Genomic DNA, 6,844 nt, shown 5'->3' with positions numbered 1-6,844 from the left:
ATTGAGCAAAGAAATAGTCATGATGCATTATCTAATATTGCTCAACTTAAAACGGAAAATTCTATGCTTAAGAGTCAAGTAGAAACAATGGACTTAGAAAAACGTGCTCTAGGTAAAAAGTATGATATGTTGTCAAATTCTCATAATAAATTAGTTGATGACCATATCATGCTTAATGTTGCTCATGAGGTTATAATTGCAAACTTAAATTCATGTGAACCTCATTCTCGCACGTGTGCGCATTTGAATTGTATATCACCATGTGCTAACCCATGTTGCTCAAAAGAAAGCCAATCATTGATTGAGCTACAAGTTTTAGGGTCACAAAAGAAATTCTGTGGGAACAAGAAGCAAAGACAACTAAGGAGAAGACACATTGCTCAACTCTCTCAAGATATCCACGGGCGCGTGGTGAAGAAGCTTGAGAAAGGAAAAACTGCAGCAAGTGTTAAGCTCAATAAGAAGAATGTTCCCAAAGCTATAAATGAATAAATCAACATGAAAAAGGAAAAAGGTAAAAATTCAATTAGTCATGTTGTTTGCACTGATCATCTCTCCATGTCATTCAAGCACAAAAAGGGAAGAGGAAAAAGGAAGTGCTTCAAATGCAAGGAGATAGGCCACCTCATCGCGTCTTGTCTGTACAAAGACAAGGATGAAGGGACAAGAAGTTGCTTTGGATGCAAAAATAAGGACCACATGATCACTTCATGTCCGGTCATGAATAATCAAGGATGTGCATCCTCTAAGATGACCCTCACCAAGGAAAATGACAAACAGCAAGCGTCATGTCAGGTTGAGCGACGCCTCTGCTACAAGTGTGGTGAGCAGGGTCATATATCAAAGGTATGTGATGAAGGTAAGGTTCCTAAGCAAGTAAATTTGTCTCAATCTCATTCGCTTAGGAGACCCAAATCATACACTTGTGCTAGATCTATAATGAGATCACCTAGAACTAGCACAAAGGCCATTTGGGTACCAAAGGCACTTTTAGTTGAACGTCATGGACCCATTCCGAGATGGGTACCAAACTGTGCTAACTAGACCATGCAGGTGCCTTGAGATGGACTGGAGTCCATGGGAGAGCTTAAGACGGTTATCTAAAACTCTATGTTTAAGCTATTAATTGTTTTGGTGTTTATTGACCCAAGGTTGAATTATTGTAAAACACTAATCCCATGTTCATCTCAAGTGAAATAAGGTGTATAGGTCCTGAATCATTATTGGTGAATCAAATAAAGGACTTTGATGAGAATCTACAACTTGCTCTCCAAAGGATGGTACCCGTGTATTTTAAGTACATAATTGCAATTTAGTATTGCTCTTAAGTTGGCTTGTTGTGCTACCTGTCTTTGGAGTAGTTATGCTTTATGATTGCCTGTGTTAAATGAATCATAATGATGTCTGCTTAATCATGACTGGTGCTATATAGGATATATCTTTTGAATCATTCATGGGTAGCTTTTTCATTTGTTATATCCACAACGATTAACTCTCTTGGTGTATATGGATTAACCTGTAACTTTTTATAAGTCATGCTATGTGCAAATATGACATTTTGTTTAGTCCATGTTCACATGATTACCCTAGTTTGGTACTATGTGAATTTCAAATCCATGTCATGCCCTTTTGAGCTATGAGGTGCATGAGCAAAAGGAGCCCTGAATTGGTGATAACAAGTGCTCTCATAAAGGCAAAGGTATGGAAAATGGAACTGTGCAATTTTATTGAATATCTTGAAGTTCCATTGATAGTGATCATAGTTGTGCTCTTGCATTTCATTGGTAGTATTGTGGCTTAGGAGACTTTTGCCTTAAAATGTTGTTTCTTTTGGTGTACCTAAAGAACCTTCTTAACTATGATGTGCTTAGACATGATCATGTTGTTTTTCAATTAGTATATGTGATGCAATGATAGTTAAGTATGAAGCTTGCCTAAGTTGCGTGTAAATGTTATACTTCCTGTGAGTATTCAATTGGCTTAGGTGCCACTGAGGCATGCATTGTTGTATTTAGTCAACCTTTCATTTAGCCATCAATTGGTGTTAAGTGGCTTTTCATTTGATATTCAAATTGGCATCTTTGGGTGATGAAAGTGATAGAGTATGCCTTGACCAAGGTATGTTGTGATTCCCTCTAGTTCTAAGGAAGCTAGAATGTGCAAAGTGCAAGTCATTCAAATACTTGATGCACAACTTGAGGGGGAGCGCACATAACTTGTGTCTTTTGAGACTAACTGGTTCTTGAGCAATCTTGTATAGTCTCTAGGTGGAAAAGAGAAGATGAGCAAGAAATGGAGCAATCAGGACTTGGGTACCTCTGTAAGTCAAGAAATTGGTATCTCAAGTTGTGAGTAAGTGCATATTTTTAGATTGCTCATGCTCTATAATATCTGGTGATAATAGATGCTTATTCTTAAATATCATGGAGCTATGATAATAAATGAACTTTGCAATTGGTATCTTTCAATTGGTAGCCATGATAGTTTGCTTCAATTGACATCTTTTGATAATCATTAGAATAGAAGTTTCTTCTTGTGCCCAATACTATAACTTGTTCTAAGTTTGGTGTCTTAGTAACAAGAAAAAGTTAGGATAAAGAATCAGGCACAAGTGTGGAGAAGCTCTGGAGAGATTAAATACTTTCAAGATGGGAAGTACACTACAACATGGTAAAGGTACAAAAGGAAGTATTAATCTCTTTGCATATATGTATCTTACCTAAATGTTGATAGTACATATGTTCAATAAGTAAGGGGGAGTGTTGATAGTGTGTTTTTCCTCCAAAACACCCTGCTGTCCCTTGACATCATCCTATGTTCTTGCTTGAGTATGGTTTTTGGTGTTTGATGTCAAAGGGGGAGAATTTGTGTATTAAAGCTTATCTCAACCTGAGAGGAAAGCTTATCCTAAGGGGTGATGTGTTAGTTGAGCTTTGCCAAGTGTGATATTCATATGCTTCTTGCAGTATTACATGTGTTGCATCATATGGACTAGTGTTTCCGCTGCGATGAATTATTTGGCTTCTATAGTGTAATAGATAGTCATGTGGTTAATGGTGCTTTAAGATTGTTTTAAATTAGTATCTTAGTTTAAATTGGTATTAGTTTGAATTGGTATCTTAATGGTGAATAGTGGTAGGTTGATATTCCTGTGATATATCCACTAATTTGAATGGTGTTTAACTCTGATTATGTGCATTTGTGTGTTATAGCATCATGGTTTGATTTCTGACACAATGCATCCTAAAAAGTGCTAAGGTGTAGAAATGTTTCGAATTGCCTAAGTATGTGCAATTTGGCGTCTGAGGCCAAAATTATGTTTTTGAAGTAAGCACATATTTAGGGGGAGCATTCTATAAACTTAGAATTCAGAATTTGTGCATAAAATCTTATTCTTATGTAAGCTTTAATTGTGTTGCCATCAATCACCAAAAAGGGGGAGATTGAAAGCTCTCTTGTGAGTTTTGGTGTTTGGATGACAACTCAATTAAAGGACTAACAAGTGTACTAAGTGTTGAACAGGTGCTTAAGGTAAAGCCTACAGGGTTCAACACAAGTGAACAAATGTGATTGTCCAAGAACTAGATTATGGATACATAATGGACATCACAAGTAAGATGGACATTGCAAAAGTGATACTCGAGTGCGTAGCTCGGAGACAACTGATCAAGCCAAGGACGGAGGCAAGAAAAGCTTCGAGGTACCAAGTGCACGGGAGAAGGTCAAGGAGGCTGAGGAACCCAAAGCCAAGGGTGAAGAAGAAGGCTTGCAAAGTCAAGGGTGATCGAGTTGAGAACAGCTACGGCACATCAAGGATCACTACATAAGGACGTGACTTACAACCAATGAGGTAACAGCTACAATTATGTGGTGTAAGTCATGAGGCTCAAGACCAAGCTCTAAGAAGGAGATCAAGGTCACTAGAAAGAGAACAAGTGTCAAAACCAGAACTGGAAGCAGCCCAAAAGAGCTAAGTTCACCTTGATCTTTAGTTTGGGTTATTCCTATGTTTGGAGATGTTCTATGAGACCTTTGCAGGATGTTGGAGCCAAGAAATGTCAATCTAGATCAAGTCAAGCCGACTTGATGATTTATGAGTCCAACATCAAAGCTCAAGCATGTCAAATGCTATAAATGTAATAATTAAGAGAAGGTATGTTTCTAGACTTAGTACATTAGTTTTGTGGACTAATATACTTGTCTAAGTGTTAGAAACAGAAAGAAGAAGAAAAGGAAAGAGGTGCAAAGGCTTGGCTGTGTACAGCCAAGACTCAGCTCGGTCTGGCACACCGGACTGTTCGGTGGTGCACCGGACAGTGTCCGGTGCGCCAGGCTGGCTCGAGCGAACTGGCCGCTCTCGGGAATTCACCGGCGACGTACGGCTATAATTCACCAGACTGTCCGGTGTGCACCGGACTGTCCGGTGAGCCAACGGTCGGCCGGGCCAACGGTCGGCCGCGCGATCTGCGCGGGACACGTGGCCGAGCCAACGGCTAGATGGAGGCACCGGACTGTCCGGTGTGCACCGGACATGTCCGGTGCGCCAACGGCTCCAAGACTGCCAACGGTCGGCTTCGCCATAGAAGGAAAGAAATCGGGCACCGGACAGTGTCCGGTGTGCACCGGACTGTCCGGTGTGCCACCCGACAGAAGGCAAGATTTGCCTTCCTAGATTGCTTCCAACGGCTCCTAGGCCCCTTGTGCCTATAAAAGGGACCCCTAGGCGCCTCAAGCAATGTAGAAGCGCAGCCAACAAGTGTAGACTTCACTCGAATCAATTCTCACTCTCCCTCTTGTGTGTAACTCTATAGTTTGTGTAGAAGGCACAGCTGTAAGCCTTTAGAGAGAGGAGAAGTGCTGCTAAGAGCTAGAGCAAGGTCTTGAGCATATTGTTACTCTGCCGAGGTGCTGCCAAGAAGTGTGTAAGCAGCCACGGTATTGTTGTAACCCAAATCAATAGTGAAAGGCTCTATCTGTCATACTGACAGATCTGAGCAAACGGAGGAAGGAGTTGAAATAGACTCCAAGCCCAGGTGTGGCTAACTCCAACGAGGACTAGGCAAGCATTTCAGGCTTGGCCGAACCTCGGGATAAATCCTTGCGTCTGTGTGCTCTGTTCTGTATTGTATCCTGACTCTCTGCCTTACTTGTCTTTATATCTGCACTTCAATACTTATCTGTGGTATAAGCTTTATTTGAAGTGCAGGACATTTTGAGACAGGATCTTCTATTCCGCTGCAACCTACTCGAAGAGTCTTCTCACTCCACTGCGTACTAAGTCTTCGAGTAGAGTAAGATTTTAAGTTTTAAAGTGATAAGTTTTATTCGCCTATTCACCCCCCCTCTAGGCGACATCCAGATCCTGTTCCCGGGTCAAAGGGAACTTTCAATTATGTCAGAGCAAACTCTAACGTGATTTATCTTGTCCCCTAGGTTTCGTCTCCGGTCCTTACGGTTGTGGGTGACTTCTCAAGATTTCATGAAATTTCTATCTCAATAATAAGAGTGAAGTCTTTAGTATCTTTAAATCATTTATCATTAAAATTGAAAATAAGTCTAAATTAAAAATCTCCATCACGTTTGAACCTTGGAAAAGATTATGAAAATCTTGGGCATCTCCTAAATGTAAGATGTTTCTTTGGTTAGCCATGAGGGACAAATGTTGGACTACGGACAGACTACACAAGCATGGTTTACCACACCCTGATGCTTGCCCTCTGTGTGATCAAGAGGATGAGACAATGCAACATCTCCTAACATCCTGCATCTTTGCTCACCAATTTTGGTACAACATTTTGTCTCCCTTTAGGTTTGGTCATCTCATTCCAAGATCGACGGAGTCCTCCTTTGCTGATTGGTGGGCTGGGGTGTGTTCTAAGGTCCACAAAGACAAAAAGAAGGGAGTTAATAGTGTCATCATGCTTGGGGCTTGGTGTCTTTGGTTGCAACAGAATAGAGTGGTTTTTCATAAGATCCCCCTACTAACATAGTTCTAAGAAGCATCCTGGATGAGCTTTCTTATTGGGTGATGGTTGGAGCTAAGCATCTAGGTAGCTTTAGGTAGCTTTGTTGTAGCTGATGCCCTCATGGCAATTGGTTAACACCTTGATTGGTTTTTTGTGTTGTGTGGGTTTGTAAGGGCGTGGTGTCTTTATGTAAGACATGTTTTCTCTTTTATCTATAAAGATGCGCAGTTCTCTCGCACTTTCGAAAAAATAATAATGAAAGTGAGTTTAGAAACTCAAGAGTGGATGAACTATGTAATGACATTTGAATTAAGCATAAGATTCCAACCAATTTTACTAAACAATCTATTGGATTTGTTTTTTTAAAATAGAACACTTATTGATGATCCATGTGTCGTTTCTGGAACCGGGGGACAATAAGGTTTGTGTTCAGTAGGGATGCTAGCGCGGACTCACTCCGAATGGTGAGCTACGGGGGCTTGAAGGTGGATCTGAGACGAGTGGGTTATAGTGGTTCAGGCCGAAGCCCTGGTCTAGTGTAGTGTTAATAGTAGTATTGCTTGGAGCGTGTTACAATTGGGAGCTTGTGTGAAGCTGTGAGATGTCTCTTGAATGATGGGGTTATCTTGCCCTTTTATAGCTCAAAGGTAAACATTACAATAAGAACTTGTATTCTATTGGGGTGGAGTTCGGCCTCCTGCTTCTAGGTCTCTTACCCCCTATGGTGTCGTATGCTGGGTCATGCTTCTGGGCCTCGTAGCCCATATGGAGTCGTTTGCTGGGTAGTGCGCAGTCGTACCTCTGGTATGGCGTCGTGTCTCGTCCGCTTTCCAATGGGTTCATGTAGCTACTCCGATTTAGATGTGGCAGTGCTTGGT

This window comes from Zea mays, chromosome 5, assembly GCF_902167145.1.
Source record: "Zea mays cultivar B73 chromosome 5, Zm-B73-REFERENCE-NAM-5.0, whole genome shotgun sequence".
In the NCBI taxonomy this organism is placed as follows: domain Eukaryota; kingdom Viridiplantae; phylum Streptophyta; class Magnoliopsida; order Poales; family Poaceae; genus Zea; species Zea mays.
The sequence above is the reverse complement of the archived record's forward strand: the minus strand, read 5'-3'. Positions refer to the sequence as shown.